The sequence below is a fragment of the Budorcas taxicolor genome, chromosome 18 (assembly GCF_023091745.1).
Source record: "Budorcas taxicolor isolate Tak-1 chromosome 18, Takin1.1, whole genome shotgun sequence".
Taxonomy (NCBI): Eukaryota; Metazoa; Chordata; class Mammalia; order Artiodactyla; family Bovidae; genus Budorcas; species Budorcas taxicolor.
In genome coordinates, this window is record NC_068927.1 from 66,530,454 (window position 1) to 66,547,159 (window position 16,706).

At 50.4% G+C, this 16,706-nt stretch overlaps 1 protein-coding gene across 1 annotated transcript in view; it reads left to right on the forward strand.

The window, feature by feature from the left end:
• Positions 1-16,706, forward strand: part of LOC128062818 (zinc finger protein 850-like) — a 782,010-nt gene that overhangs the window by 571,827 nt on the left and 193,477 nt on the right. The gene's annotated exons all lie outside the window — the stretch shown is intronic.

Sequence of the window (16,706 nt, forward strand, 5' to 3'; positions counted from 1 at the left end):
ATACCCTGACGCTGGGAAAGATTGAAGGCGGGAGAAGGGGGTGACAGAGGATGAGATGGTTGGATGGCATCACCGACTCAATGGACATGAGTGTGAGTAAACTGCGGGAGATGGTGATGGACGAGGGGGCCTGGCATGCTTGTAGTCCATGGGGCCGCATAGAGTCGGACACGACTGAGCGACTGAACAGAAACAGCTTTGTGCCTTAATGCAGGATCAAGACGTGTGAAGTGATGAGGGCAAAGTGTCAGACAGCGCAACGCCAGCCACGCTCCGTGTCTGTGAAAAGAGACAGAAGGGTGTGAACATCGAGGTGTATGTTGCCGCCGATTCACGTATAGAACACTCGGCAGAGAGACCTAGGAACTGGCAGCCAGGTTTGTCTCAAGAGCAAGTGTTGGTAAGCTTTTTCTCTAAAGGGCAAGTACTCAGCTCTGCCACTGGGACGGCAAAAGCAGCCACAGACAGTTGTAAAGAATGGAAATGACTGTGTCCCAATAAAGCTTTATTTACAAGCGTAGGTGGAGCCAGGTGTGAGCAGATGGAGGGTGGTTTCCCCTTTTTATTTACTTTATTGAACTCTAGTTGAGGTACAATGTGGTGTTAGTTTCGGGCGCACAGCACAGTGATTCAGTTACACACATAAATAATAGCCTGCTTTGGCTAGCTAACCCCAAACTCCCGATCCTCCCCTTCCCCTTGGAGACCACTAGTGTGTTCTCTGTGTCTGTGAGTCTCTTTGTGTTTTGTAAACAAGTGTGATTGTATCATATCTTAGATTCCACGTGTAAGTGGGTATCATCTGATGACTTTGTTTTTCTAACTGACTTCCCCTGGCATGGTAGTGTCTAGGCCCATCCGTGTTGCCGCAAAAGCCATTATGGGATTCTTTTTCACCGTTGACTAATGTTCCATTGTCTATGCACCACACCTTCCTGACCCGTTCCTCTGTCGGTGGACGCAGAGTCACTTCCTTGTCTTGGCTGCAGTGAACACCTGAGGGGCATCTGTCTCATCGAATTAGAGTTTTGTTTGGATATGTGCCCAGGAGTGGGATTACTGGATCATATGGTAACTCTGTTTTTAGTTTTCAAGGCACTGTTCTCCGTGGTGGCTGCACCAAGGTACATTTACAGGACGTTTCTGGGGGCTGGGTTTTCTGATCCCTGGGCTGGAGCGTGAAAACTAGGGCAGGAGCGTCGGGCCAGAAAGAGAAACACACCCTCCTGGTTCCCTTCCACGCAGTTCTTCGAATCCTCCAACGACGCCTACGGGAGAGGAACTGTTTTTATCCTCAACACACAGGGCTGGAAACCTCTCTTTAGAAAATTGCACAAGAACGCAGCTGGGAAGTGGAGGAGCCAACACACACCCACGCCGAGTGACTCCACAGTCTGATGGTGGCCACGTGTCACTACCCGGCGCTCCCCCGCGAGGAACCAGCCTTCTGGCTCCAGCCTGGAAGGAGAGAAAAGACCGGCTGGCAAGGAGAGGGGAGTCGGGGCTCCCTTCTCTCTCCCCGATCCAGGTTTCGGGGCTGAAGTGCAAGGGACCCGGGGAATTTTAAACTTGGGTTTGGTCTCAAGTCAGTCCATATAAGCTGCTCGAGTTGCTGGAAGTCGGGTTTTCCTCACTGAGGGACTTCTTGCTCCACAAAAGGCTCTGATGGCAGCATTTCAAGTTCCCTAGATTGCAGATTTTCAGTCCTCCTGAGGACACGGGTTCCCGGGCTGTTTATACATTCACTCCCGGTTTCATCCATCACTGCCTGCTTTTTGGGTTTTGTTTGTTGGTTTTTTCTTTTGTCGTGCGTTTGACTTGGCTGCCCTGGGTCTCAGCTGTGGCACTGGGGTCTCCGGTCTTTGTTGAGGCATGAGGGTCGGGTGTTTTTTAGTTGGGGTATGCAAACTCTTAGTTGCAGCTAAGATACACTTCTTACATATCTTACTATCTTAAGATATATAGTAAGATATAGTTCCCCAACCAGGGATCCAACCTGGGCCCGCTACACTGGAAGTGCAGGGTCTTAGCCGCTGCACCACCAGAGTGAAAGTGTTAGCTGTTCAGTCGCGTCTGACCCTTTACAACCCCATGGACTGTAGCCCACCAGGCTGCTCCATCCGTGGGATTCTCCAGGCAAGAACACTGGAGTGGGGAGCCATTCCCTCCTCCAGGGGATCTCCCCGACCCAGGGATCGAACCCAGGTCTCCTGCACTGAAGGCCAATGCTTTATCATCTGGACCCCCAGGGAAGCCCCAGTCGCCAGCGTGTTTTAAGGGAGCAAAAGCAGCCGGAGCTGGTCAGTGTTTTACGAGCTGCCCCCTTACCTTGGCTTTCCAGGCGACACAGTGGTAAAGAATCCATCTGCAGTGTAGGAGCCGGAGGTTCAGTCCCTGGGTCAGGAAGGTCCCCTGGAGGAGGAAATGGCAACCCGCTGCAGTACTCTCGCCTGGAGAGTCCCGTGCACAGAGGCGCCTGGCGGGCCGCAGTCCACGGGCTCGCAGAGTCTGAGCGCACGCACCCTTACTGTGACAGAGGAACTGTGTTTCTCCCATCATTGACGCAGGAAGGAACCGAAGCACAGAGAGATTGAATAAGCCTCCGCTGGACACACAGCCCGTCGGGACCCACACTCAGTTCTCTTGAAACCCGCTTCTGTCTGCGGACAAGGTCTACTGATAGCCTCAGGTGCCCGAGTGTCTCCTGATCTCCTGGCATCCCTGACCCTCCCCTCCTGAGCCCTTCCACCAATGGGGCTGGACCCCAGCCCTTCAGCACCATCCCAGAGTTATAGAAAGGCCCCCGAGACTATGTGCACCTTGGATCCACCTCTCTTGGTGGTGGGGACACCACCTCTCCATCTGATGAGCATAGCTTCATCACTCAGCCTCCGTGACAACCGCAAACTATTTTCTCTCTTGTGAAAAGTCTTCCAACCTTTGCATTTAACCCAAGGCATCCAAACATGACCCCTTCAAAACGTAACCCTCATCGCAATGATAAAGAGTATGTTCTGTGATCTGTTCCGCGTTTATCTCACGCGTATTTCATGGATACAGCCCTTCTCCGTTTGAAAGATAAATCTGATCAGATAAACCTGACGTGTATCGAGATTTCACGCCATCTGTGGTCACAGGAGAGGCTTCTAGCAACTGTGTTGTCCAAACACACCTTGAAATGTTCCCACGACGGAACCGAGTCTTGGTTTGCAGAATTGAAGTTACGCTCATTAAAATGAACCGAATGCAAAACCCCCACCCTGTTGGTTACCGAGCTGCATCTCGTGTTGTGGAAGGGCCAGGTCCCGGTGGGATGGCTCACTTGTTGTGCACGAGAGAGCCTGGAGTCCCACCCAGCTTTTGGAGACCCTGAGGGTAGGGCTGCTCGAAACCTTTGCATTCAGGTTTTCCTTTTTTTGCGGGTCAGATAACTCAGACTGAGAAAGCTGGATGGAAGGGTGAGTGTGTGTTTACCTGTGAAAGGATGGACCAATCGTTTTCCTGGGGGGTGTGCCATTCTGTGCGCCGCCCCCGCGGTGGTGAGAGTCGCTGAGGCCTTGGTGCGGTCAGCAGTTGATACTCCTGTGGCTTCTGGCGGCTGTGGGGTGTTTCAGCGCATCTAATTCCAGTCCTCCTGGGGGCTGTGATTTGAACCCATTCAAGACTTTGCCTGCCTCTCCTTGGTGAACTACCTGTTCAAGTCTCTCTTTCTCGCTCTCGTGTTTTGTTTTTTTTTAAATACGAAGAACTTTATTGTATGCCTCTGCCAGTGAACATAAAACACTTACTCTTGTGAAACAGAAATTCACGAAAATTCAGAGGTAATGTTAAGGACTGGCAGAAGTGGAAGTTTGTATTGTGTGGCAGGTGTTACAGAGACAGGCTTTGGAACAGGCTTCAGATTTAGACCTCCTTTGAATATTCACTGGTTCATGAAGAGTGGTCTAGAAAACCTTGTACAGATTCGTTTTTCCATAAAGAGGAGCAGGCTTTCTGGGGTCTGACAAGTCTCCTTTGTAAAATTCTATTTTTTAAATAAAAATTATATATATTTAAGGCAAACAACATGATTTGCTACACACATACATAGGGAAATGATTATGGCAAGGTAAATAACATAGCTTCTCACACAGTTGCCATTATTTGTATGATGAGAGCCCCTAAAATCTACGCTCTCGGTAAATGCCCAGTATTCAGCATAGTATTTTTTGGTTGTCTATTTGCTTCATTTACTTTTACTGAAATATACTGGATTTACAATGGCGTGTTAGTTGCAGGTATACAGCAAAGTGACTCAGCTATATATATAACTGAGTATATATAAGTATACATACATACTATGTATATTATAGTATGTATATATATGTGTGTGTATATATATATATATATATATATATATATATATATGTCGTTGTTTAGTTACTAAGTCGTGTCCAACTCTTGTGTGACCCCATGGGCTGTAGCCCACCAGGCTTCTCTGTCCATGGGATTCTCCAGGCGAGAACACTAGAGTGGGTTGCCACATCCTCCTCCCGGGGATATTCCCCAACCAGGGATCGAACCCACGTCTCCTGCATTCTCCTGCATTGGCAGGCGGATTCCTTACCATTGAACCACCAGGGAAGCCTTTTTTTTTTTTTCCTTTCAGATTCTCTTCCCATATAGTTTATTGCAAAATGTTGAATACAGTTCCCTACGCTATACAGTAGGTCCTTGTTGTCTATTTTCTATGTAGTAGTTGATACCTGCTAATCCTAGACTCCTAATTTATTCCTCCCCCCCCCCCCCCCCACCGCATATCTCCTCTTTGGTGATCATAGTTTATTTTCTGTCTGTGGGTCTGTTTTATACGTAAGTTCATTTGGATAAATTTTCTAGATTCCACCTGCAAGCAGTGTCTTATGACATCGTCTTTCTCTGTCTGACTTACTTCCCGTAGTATGACCGCCTCTAGGTCCACCCACGTTGTTGTGAGTGGCACAATTTCATTCTTTTCGACAGCTGCGTAATATTCCATTGTCTGTGTTTACCACACCTCCCTTCTGTCGATGGACGCCTCGGTGCTGCACACTAGGCCTCCAGACGTCTTCATCCCTCACAGCTTGACGTTGTCCCCTCCGCCCATCACCCGTTCCCCCATACCCCTCTCTGGCAACCATCAGTCCACTCTCGGCTTCTGCGAGCTGACTTTTCCGGACTCCGCACGCGTGAGAGTGCACACTTCTTCCCCTTGCCTGACTTGGGTCCCCTAGCATGACGTCCCCCGGCCTCAGCCGTGCTGTTCCAGATGGAAGGATCTCTTTCCTTTTTCAAGGCTGAGCCTTACTGTGCCACATCTCTATCCCTCAGTTTCTTCATCCATTCCTCTGTCTGGGAAGACCGGTCTTTTGCCTGTTTTCCGACGGGGTCATGTGTCCTTACCTGGAGATGTTTTAGTTCCTATCCCCTAACTGATTTTTATGAGGAAGGAAATGGAAGCACAGAAAGGTTAAGTGACTGGCCCGAGAATGCACAGCTGACCCCTGCAAGAACCGGAAAGCAGGAAGCCAGGCCTCCTCATTGGCGGAGAGGAAGCAGAAAGCCCGCAGCCCTCTGGACTGACCTTTACAGACACGCAGTCATTCTGTGTTCTGAGAAGCAGCTCCAGAGGGTGTTCCAGAATGGGATTGTCCAAGGACCTCTGAGGGGCTGACTCGTACCCACCTGAGGGCCTTTACACCTGCTGCCCTGCCCCTGGGCGGGGAAGTCCTTACCCAGACATCCTGCGTCTCACCCTTCAGGTCTCAGCTGCCACATCGTCACCTTGGAGGGCCATTTCCAGAGTTACTCTGACTGTCTCCTCCTTCCAGGAGAGTTTGAGCTCCACGAGGTGGGGTGGTTTGTCTGCGCTGGGTCACATTTCCACCCCATCTCTCACCAAATGCTTTCTGTGCCCCCAAACATTTTTGCTTCCTCAAACGTCCCACATTCTTGAGACTTCCCTGGCGGCCCAGCCGTTAAGACTCCGAACTGCCACTGCAGGGGCACTGGCTCAATCCTCGCTCGGGGAACTAAGATCTCACACGCTGCGCGGTGTGGCCAGAGCTTTTCAAAAACAACAAAAATATAGTGCCACGTTCTCTCCAGATACAACCCAGCAAAAGCAACACACGACACATACTTGTTGAATGAAGTAACAAAAATAGCAAACGTGAAATCTGGGAATGAACTGTTTTTAACAAGTTGGCAGCCACCAGATTAGAATCATGGAAATTGTCTTCTCCCGAGAAAACACATGCTGTTTTTGCTCGAGTTCTGATGCGTCTCTGGTTCCAGGAGAAATTCCCTGTGCACCGTTAGGTTAGTGAGGAGGGTCCCTGCAGGCCCCTGCAACAAGACAAGGGGCAGGAGCCAGCCCCCAGGCCGGTCCCATATCCCTGGCCAGCTGCTGTTCACGGTCTCATGAAATGACTTTTTTTTTTTTTTTTTGGCCTCACTGCAAATGGGATCTTAGCTCCCTGAACCAAGGATCGAACCTGTGCCCCCTGCAGTGGAAGCACGGCGTCCTAACCGCCGGGCCACCAGGGAAGTCCCTTGTGAGGTGAAACTGACGGTGTTGCAGCCGCTCCCGTCTTCCGTGGAGTCCCCTGCGTGGAGGTGGCAGGCTCCAGCACCCTGATGGGGTTCTGTCCTACAGAGAGGAGAGGACCCTGGTGGGCCTGGCCTGACGAGATGAGCCCTTTCCAAGCTTGTCACAGAGGAGCCAGAGAGACACGCTCCTGGGAAGAGGAGGAAGCACCTGCCGTGGTGGGATTCCCTGCAGGAGGCCCCGGACGGGGAGCTGAAGCCACCCCCACCGACAGCAGAGGAGAGGCAGGGGCCCCGGCCGTGGGACTGCAAGACTGATTCTGCCTACGGCCCGTCTCGCTGTGCCTGCATGCCTGTGTGTGTGTGCTCGTGTGCAGGCGTCTGCAGGGCGTCTACATGTTTCTGAGCGTTTGTGTGTGTGTCTATATGTGTCTGTGTGTGTGTCTATATGTGTCTCCTTGTGTCTGGGTGTGTCTGTGTGTGTCTCTGCGTGTGGCTCTTTGTGTCTGTGTGTGTGTGTGTCAGTGTGTGTGTGTAGGAGTCTGTGTGTGTCTTTGTGTATCTGTGTGTCTCTGTATGTGTCTGTGTGTCTCTGTGTGTCTGTGTGTCAGTGTGTGTCTCTGTATGTGTGTCTGTGTATCAGTGTGTGTGCCTGTGTCTGTGTGTGTCTCTGTGTGTGTGTGTCAGTGGGTGTGCCTGTATGTGTCTGCATGTGTTTCTGTGTGCCTGTATGTGTCTGTGTGTCTGCATGTCAGTGTGTGTGCCTGTATGTGTCTGCATGTGTCAGTGTGTGTCTGTGTGTGTGTGTCAGTGTGTGTGTGTAGGTGTCTGTGTGTGTGTCTTTCTGTATCTGTGTGTCTCTGTATCTGTCTGTGTGTGTCTCTGTGTCTGCGTGTCAGTGTGTGTGTCTGTGTGTGTCTCTGTGTGTCTGTGTGTCAGTGTGTGTGCCTGTATATGTCTGTGTGTATCAGTGTGTGTGGCTGTGTGTGTTTCTGTGTGCCTGTATGTGTCTGTGTATGTCTCTGTATGTGTATCAGTGTGTGTGTCTGTGTGTCAGTGTGTATGCCTGTATGTGTCTGTGTGTGTTTCTGTGTGCCTGTCTGTGTCTGTGTGTACCTGTCTGTATGTGCGTGCTTGGAAGAGGGCCCAGAGCAGACTGCAGCCCGAGTGACACCTTGCTTTCACCCTGGCGAGGCCCTCCGAGTCACCCGGATCCCTGACCAGAGGACGTGCTCACGTCGGACTGGGACACAGCACGGGAGACCATCGCGCGCCCCGAGGGGCATCCCGCGAGTGCTCCCGAGGACCACACACCGGCAGGGAGACCGCAGTGCCCCACGCCCAGACCCCAGGACAGAGGCTCTGGCTCTCGCATTAGGATGAGCATTTAGGGGCCACTGAGCAGAGGAGTTAGTCCCGGGGACCCGCCTGGGGCCACACAGACCTGGTCCACGGCCTAGCTCTGCCCCTCAGCCAGCGTCAGAATTCCCTGGCCTCGAGCTGTCCCCCGTAAAGCGAGGGGTAAATGCAGCGCTTTCCCCGTGAGTTCTTGAAGTTGAATGACTTGACCCGTGCCCACAGGCCGCCCGCAGTCGTCGGACCCAGACTCTGTTTCACGTTGCTTTTGCTGTTGCTGTTCAGCCGCTCAGTCGTGTCTGACTCTGCGACCCCGTGGACTGCAGCTCGCCAGGCTTCGCTGCGCTTCGCCAGCTCCCAGGGTTTGCTCCAGCTCCTGTCTGTCGAGTCGCTGATGCCATCCAGCCATCTCATCCTCTGCCATCCCCTTCTCCTCTTGCCTTCAGTCTTTCCCAGCATCAGGGTCTTTCCCAGCATCAGGGTCTTTCCCAGCATCAGGGTCTTTCCCAGTGAGTCCACACTTCACATCAGGTGACCAAAGTATTGGAGCTTCAGCGTCAGTCCTTCTAATGAATATTCAGGGTTGATTCCCTTCAGGATGGGCTGGTTTGATCTCCTTGCAGTCCAAGGGACTCTCAGGAGTCTTCTCCAGGACCACGATTCGAAGGCTAAACGAGTGTATAAGGGCACATGCAACGTATTGTTAAATGTCACAGACACACACACGGGCACAGCAAGACTCCCAGACAAAGGGAACCCCCCTCGTCTTAATTCACATCTCCGTGGAATTTGTCCAGTAAGCATTTAATGGACAGCCACTGGCTCCAAGACCCCGGCGAGAAGGGTCTGTGGGGCAGAAAACAACTTCCTTTGCAAAACAGAGTTGCGAAATGACCAATTCTCCAACTGCAGGGGAAAACTGCTCAGGAACAGAATGTGGTGATAACGACTTGCCAAACAGATGGTTAGTGTTAAAGGTTTCCTCCGCGTTTTGGAAAGGACTGTCTCCAGCACGCCGGCTGCACCGGGCTGGGTCCCAGAGAGCGGTTCCCATCCCCTGTTCCGCGGGGGATACGTCCTGCCTGGCCTTGAGCTCAGTGCAGGCTCCGTGGGATTCCGGAGAGCCGAGGGTCCGTCCCGGCCCCGTGGCCACATGCAGGAATTCTAACTGCCCCTTCCCATCCCTCTGCGGCCCCTGGGGCCGTCCCAGGGTGAAGCAAGAGAGGCGCTCTGCTTGGGTGTAAAATTTAAGTGGGCGGGGCGGGAGGGGGGGCGGTGGTGATGGGGCTGCAGACATCAAGTGAGATGATATTTGAATGCAACGTCTCCTTAACATTTCCAAATTCATGGGGAAAAAAATGCAGGATGAAGAAAATATCTGCATTTTAACTAGAGACAGGATCTCACAGAGTCGGGTGTGTTGGGCTGGATAATGAATGGGTAAATCCTGCCGCGTTCAGAGTCCGATCCTGTCCGGATTATAAATGCTGGTGTTGCCTGCATCCTGGATTTCTGGCATTATTTTTTATTTTTCCAAATATCGTGTCAGGGCGGTCCAGCGGTTAAGACTTCGCCTTCCAATGCAGGGGGCGCGGGTTCAATCCCTGGTTGAGGAGCTAAAATCCCAAGTGCCTCAGGGCCGAAAAACCAAAACATGAACCAGAGGCAGCAGTGTAACAAGTTCAATAAAGGGTTTTAAAAAGTATATCCCAGCAAAATTTTACCTCGAAAAAAATAGCACCTTGATCCTACCGTGTGTAGCAGAGGGAACTATATTCAGGACCGCAGGATAAAGCATAATGGGAAAGAATACGAAAAATATCACATACATGCTGTATAACTGAGCCCCTTTGCTGTGCAGCAGAAGTAAGCTCAGCACTGTGAATCAACTGTACATCAGTGAAATTCTAAAAAATAAAAGCGAGGGCCTTCCCTGGTGGTCCAGTGGCTCAGACTCTGCGCTCCCAATGCAGGTGCCCGGGGTTCAATGCCCAGTCAGGGGACTAGATCCCACGCACCACAACTAGGACCCGGCGCAGCCAAATCAATAAATACGTAAAAAGGAAAACAAAAACAAAACCAGGTTAACTGGAGAAAACAAATTAAAAAAAAAAAATGAAAATGAAGGGCAGCTTCACCGAGGTCCTTGGCACTGCAGGCCTCTGGGGCTGGCACCGCAGGCCTCTGGGGCTGGCGGGTACCTGTTGCAGGGCCACCTCCGTGCGCGGTGGCGTGCACAGCATCCCAGGTCTCCACCCACCGGATGCCCCTCCCGTGTCCCCCTCGCTCTGTGACAGGCACAGGCATCTTCGGCATTTCCCGGTGTTCCCTAGTGGGCACTGGCACCCCTGACTGAGAACCGTTGGTTCAGCCACACTTTTCACACTGTTTTGTTTTCAATGTATTTCCTTTTTTAAAAAAATAATAAATTTTATTTATGTTTTATTTTTACATTATGAAAATATGATAACACATTTACAGGAAACTTGAAAAACACAGAACAAAGTTATATACGTCGTATGTGCTGTGCTTAGCCATGGCTGACTCTTTGTGGCCCCCATGGTGTAGCCCGCCAGGCTCCTCTGTCCATGGGATTCTCCAGGCAAGAACACTGGAGGGGTTGCCATTCCCTTCTCCAGGGGGATCTTCCTGACCCAGGATTTGAACCCATGTCTCCAGCATTGCAGGCAGATTCTGTGCCATCTCAGCCACCAGAGAGGCCCAAGAATACTGCAATGGGTGGCCTATCCCTTCTCCAGGGGACCTTTCTGACCCAGGAATCGAACCGGGGTCTCCTGCATGGCAGGCGGTTTCTTTACTAGCTGGCCTACCAGGGAAGCCCCAGAGTTACATATAGTTTCACATATGTTGCAATTATTTTTACATAGATAAAGTAAGATTCTATTTGGAGTTTCAATATCAAATTCTCAAAAGTTAATAGAATGAATAGACAGAGAAGTAGAAGGATATGGTAGGCCTGAAGAGGTCTATGAACCAATTCAGCGTAATTAAGATTCATACAGTTGTCCCGCAACAGCAGGATACAAATGCTATCCACGTTTGCAGAGACTATAAATTAGGAGACCCTGGGACATATCCGGGGACGTAAACCAAGGTGCAAAAATTTCATGATCCAGAAGTTTTGAAATCACGCAGAGTCTGTTCTCTTACCCCTGTGGAATTATGTTAAAAATCAGTATCAAAACCTATTTGAAAATAAGCCACATATTTTCAAGTGCAATAAAACTTTTTCAAATTGCAAATGGAAAATAAATTTTTTAGAGGAATCGGGTTCACAGCAAAACTGAGCAAAGGGGGACTTCCCGGGGGGGGGGGGGGGTCCAGTGTTTAAGACTCGTCGCTTCCAATGCAGAGGGCACGAGTCTGCTCCTCGGTCACGGAACTAAGATCCCAGCACTCAGAGGCCAAAAAATTTAAAAAACAAACAAACAAGGAAGCCTGAGAAACTGGCAGAGCCAAGAGGTACCTAAGGAGTCACGACAACTAAACGTAACATCGTATCCTGGCTGGGATCCTGACAAAGATAAAGCGCATGGGGGGGAAACAGGAAATCGGATGGATTTGAAAAAAAAAAAGGTACAGAGGGCTCCCTACACCTGCTGTCCCATACACGCCCAGTGCCTGTTGTCAACACCCCCCACCAACACAGGACGTTGGTCACAACAGATAAAGCCGTTACAGCAGGCGAATCTCACTTCAGGTACTGACACCTCATCATCGCCCTGTGTCCCCATTCACTGTGTGTCAGTGATACCACTATCATTGTACATCGTGGGATTTGCACAGCCGTGTGAGGACATGGACACACCAGATGGCCTCAGACGGAGCATCTCGGTGCCCTAAACGTCCTCAGTGCTCCATCTGTCCATCCCTCCTCCCAGCCCTAGGCAACCTCACACACACACACACACACACACACACACACACACACATTCTCTCTCTCCCCCCCACACACTAGAATGCCCCCAGCTCTCTGCTAACCCCCATATCCCGAGTTCCCCCTTGACCCCTGGGAGCCGGGGACCATCTCATCCCACCCGGGGTGAGGACATATGGATCCCGAGGGCCAGCGAGTGTGCGTCTGTGCACGCGGATCCCTCACATGTGTCTCCGAGGTGGCGCAGAGCAGTCTGGATGTGGGCCAGGTGTGGAGGTGAACGATGGCTGTGGAGAAGGATCGGGGAGGGTCCGGAAAACACGCAAGAGGCAGAAGTCTGTTGGGTTTTTTTTTCTAATTTTTATTGACATTAATTTACAGTTAATTTCTGATATACAGCAAAGTGATTCAGTTATATACATATATATATATTTGTTGCTATTGTGCATGCTAAGTCCCTTCAGCCGTGTCTGACTCTGCGACCCCGTGGACTGGAGCCCGCCAGGCTCCTCTGTCCATGGGATTCCCCAGGCAAGAGAGCTTGGCGTGGGGTGCCACGCCCTCCTCCAGCGGATCTTCCCGACCCAGGGATGGAGCCCACACCCCTTCTATCTCCTGCATCGGCAGGCAGGTTCGTTACCACTGGTGCACCTGCGAAGCCATTGTTTATATGTGTGTGTGTGTATATGTCTAAACAGTCTTTTCCGCCACGGTTTATCCCGGGATATTGAATACAGTTCTGTGTGCCGTGCAGTGTGCAGTAGGCCCTCGGTGCTTATCTGTCTCACACAGACCGGCTCGCGTCCTATATATACTATCTATATTGTTGTTCTTGAGTCGCTCAGGCGTGTCCGACCTTGTGCAACCCCACGAACTGTAGCTGGCCAGACTCTTCTGTCCATGGGATTCTCCAGGCAAGAAGGCTGGAGTGGGCTGCCATTTCCTTCTCCAGAGGATCTTCCCCACCGAGGGATGGAGCCTCCGTCTCCTACACTGGCAGGTGGGTTCTTTACAGGGAAGCCCTGTAGACTGTTAACATGAATGTTAATACTAATCCCAGACGCTCAGTCTGTCCCTCCCCTGTCCCTTCACCTCTATTTGTAAAGCCCCATGGAAAGTGAAAGTGAAGTTGCTCAGTCGTGTCCGACTCTTTGTGACCCCCACGGACTGTAGCCTACCAGGCTCCTCTGTCCGTGGGATTCTCCAGCAAGAATACTGGAGTGGGGTGCCATTTCTTTTTCCAGGGGATCGTCCCGACCCAGGGATTGAACCTGGGTCTCCTGCATTGTAGGCAGACGCTTTAATACCAGAGTCTTGTGGACTTTCAGTTTTGGGGTTTTTTTGTTGTGTTTTGTTAAAACTCACTCTGTCCTTGTGCTCTGCCGTCTGTCCCACAAAAACAGAACACCTGTGGACCGTGGCCCGCCAGGCTCCCTGTCCATAGGGTTCTCCAGGCAAGAATACTGAAGGACGTGGCAGCCCACTCCAGTGTTCTTGCCTGGAGAACCCCAGGGACAGAGGAGCCTGGTGGGCTACAGTCCATGGGGTTGCACAGAGTCAGGCAGGACTGAGTGACCAGCCGCTACTGCTAGACGCCTCTTGCAGAGTCCTGCTGCTGCTGCTGTTAAGTCGCTTCAGTCCTGTCCGACTCTGTGCGACCCCATAGACGGCAGCCCACCAGGCTCCGCCGTCCCTGGGATTCTCCAGGCAAGAACACTGGAGTGGGTCGCCATGTCCTTCTCCAATGCATGAAAGTGAAGAGTGAAAGTGAACTCGCTCAGTCGTGTCCGACTCTTAGCGACCTCATGGACTGCAGGCTTCCAGGCTCCTCCACCCATGGGATTTTCCAGGCAAAAGTACTGGAGAGTTGCGGAGTCCTAGGTTTCTCCATTTCCAAAAAGCCAGACGAACAAGGCCTGGATTTCTGAAAACCCTGAATGTATGTTGTAAAAGCATCGTGGTGGGTGGAAGGGTTTGCTTCTACAGGGGGCAGGCTGCAGGGTGAGCCAGGGTGTCGCAGACCCTCCTGCCTTTCCTCCGGAGAGCCTGCCGCTCTGACGGGTTCCTCGGAGCTCGTGCTGATGAACAGCAGCCCCCTTACCAACAGTCTGGCGGCAGCTGCCGGGCGATCGAGGCGGGGACTCGGGCCTCTGCGGCCTTCACGTACGGCTCAGAATCAGCCTGCGAGCACCGGGGCCGTGCAGCTGTCGGGGGATTAGCTGTAAGGAAAGGCGATCCCGTGACGAATGGGTCAGGTATGTCCGCCCCTGGGAAGCCGAAGCTCCAAGATCTGCCTGATAGGAAACCGGTCGGCTTGCAACAACAGAAAACTCGTTTGTCTTCTGCGTCCTTGTCGGGAAGCCGTGCTGTGGGCTGCCTTGAACGTGGCCGGAGAAACAGAATGGGCTTCCTGGGGGGGGCTCAGATGGTAAAGAACCCGCCTGCAGTGCAGATGTGGCTTTGATCCCTGGGTCGGGGAGATCCGCTGGAGGAGGGAAAGGCTGCCCACTCCAGTATTCTGGCCTGGAGAGTTCCGTGGACAGAGGGGCCTCGCGGGCTACAGGCCACGGGGTGACAGAGTCAGACACGACTGAAGGAATAACAACAGCAAGAGAAGCAGGACGCTCAGTGCAGACCCCGTGCAGGCTGCCCGCCGGCTGTGGGACTTTGGTTGGGGAACCCCTTGGGCACTTTGCTCTGAGTGTGTCACCCATGGTTCCTGAGATGTTCTGTTTCTTACTCGTGATCCCAAGGAGGGGTGCTTGGCAGTAGAAGGATTGTGCTTCCCCCGAAGGAAAGCCTGTACCCACAGTGGCCAGAGTCGTGACCACAGGTCTATCCCCGTTTCGCTTGCTTCTCCTGAAGCTGAGAGGCTCCTGCCACCCCCGATGTGGTAGGAATTGGACGAGACTAGGACGAAAGATTACTGTTTAAAATTAAAGATCGCCTCTTTCTGAGTCTCCCCCTCACCTTCCCAGGGGGCGGTGGAGTTTGAAATAAAAGGAGGGGACGTCCCTGGCGGTACAGTGGATAAGAATCCACACGCTAGTGTAAGGGACACGGGTCCCATCCCTGCTCTGGAAAGATCCCGCATGCTGCGGGCAGTTAAGCCCATGTGCCGCCACTCCTGGAACCTCGCTCTAAGGCCCACGGTCCAAACAAGAGAAGCCACTGCTCCCCACAGCTAGGGAGAGTCCGCACCCAGCACAGCCGAAAATAAAAATGAATTTTAAAAATATTTTTTAGAAAGAGAGAAAGAAGGATGTGGTCAGACGCACAGTGTAGAAAGATGGCTTTGGCCTTCAGTGCATGAAGTGATGGGTGGAGGATAGTGTCCTTGGAAAGTTTAAAAATAGACAAAAGTAGACAAAATAGCAACATTTATCCCATTGCACTCATCATTTCAGTACTTTTCTCCACAGCAGAAACTAACACGATGTTATAAAGCAACTATGTGCCGATAAAAAGTAATGTTACAGTAAAGAAAATAAAATTATTCCTTTTATTTCTTTTTTTTTTAAAGAAAGTTTTTTTTTAAGTTGTTAGGAATTCCCTGTTTAGTGGTTAGGACTTGGCGTGTTCACTGCTGCAGCCCAGGCTCAATCCCTGGTCAGGGAACTAAGATTCTGCAAGTCTTAAAGCAAGACAAAAAAAAAAAAAAAAAAAAAGATTTTTACTCATCAAAGACTAGATACAACACAGACACGCACCCACATGAATAATAATAATTCATAATAGCATTATTGTTTCATTATTTTTGGTTTAATTCATGAAGTGGAATACTATACAGCTATTAAGAAGAAGCACAGGCCAAATGCTGTGTAGTTTATGTAAAGGGGCTGCATTCATATGTGAGGATAACTATCATTCTAAGGTTGTTATAAATGAAGATCTACCAAAAAAATTAGCTTTAATCAAACTAAAGATAAAAAAGAATAATAATTGAAGGACATGGGGGAAAAAAAAGGAACACAGAAGTGTTCTACATTCCAATATGGGATGATCTCCAAAATATATTTTGGTGGGAAAAAAGAAGATACAGAACGGTGGGTTTAGTACACTACATTTTGCAGGAAAATATACGTATCTACTTGTGTGTCCATAACTCTATGAATAAACAAAGTATTGCCTGTATCACGGGTTGCTTCATAAGAAGGAAACTGGGTACCATAGGATGGGGAGAGATCCTTTTTATTTCACATTTTAAAAATTTGTATAAATTTTTAAGTTGAAGTGTAGGTTAATTTACAATGTTGTGTTAGTTTCAAATGTACAGCAAAGTTATTCAGTTATCCACACATATCTATTCTTTTCCAGATTCTTTTCTAAGTCGTTACAAGATGTCAGTATCCTTCCCTGTGCTATTCAGTAGGACCTTGTTGTTTATCTGTTTTATTAATATATAGAGTAGTGTCTAGCTGTTAATCCAAACTCACAGTCTGTCCCCCTCCCCACCATCCCTTTTGTTCTCTAGGTCTGTGGGTCTGTTTCTGTCTGCAAATAAGTTCATCTGCATATTTTTTCGCCCACATATAACCAATGTCATATGACATTCGTCTTCATCTGACTCTGTTTAGTACGACAGTCTCTGGGTCCATCCATGTTGCTGCAGGTGACATTATTTCATCCTTTTTTATGGCTGAGTCATATTCCGTTGTCTATACACCCCACAGTTCCTTCATCCGTTCATTTGTCAGTGGACGTTCACGTGGCCTCCCCGTCTTGGCTATTGTGAATAGTGCTGCTGTGAACACAGGGGTGCCCGGATCTTTTCGAATTATGGTTTTTGTCTTTTCCGCATTGTTGCCAAGAAGTGGGGTTGCTGGATCATGTGGTAACTCTATACTTAGCGTTTCAAGGAACCTCCGGCCTGTTTCCACAGTGA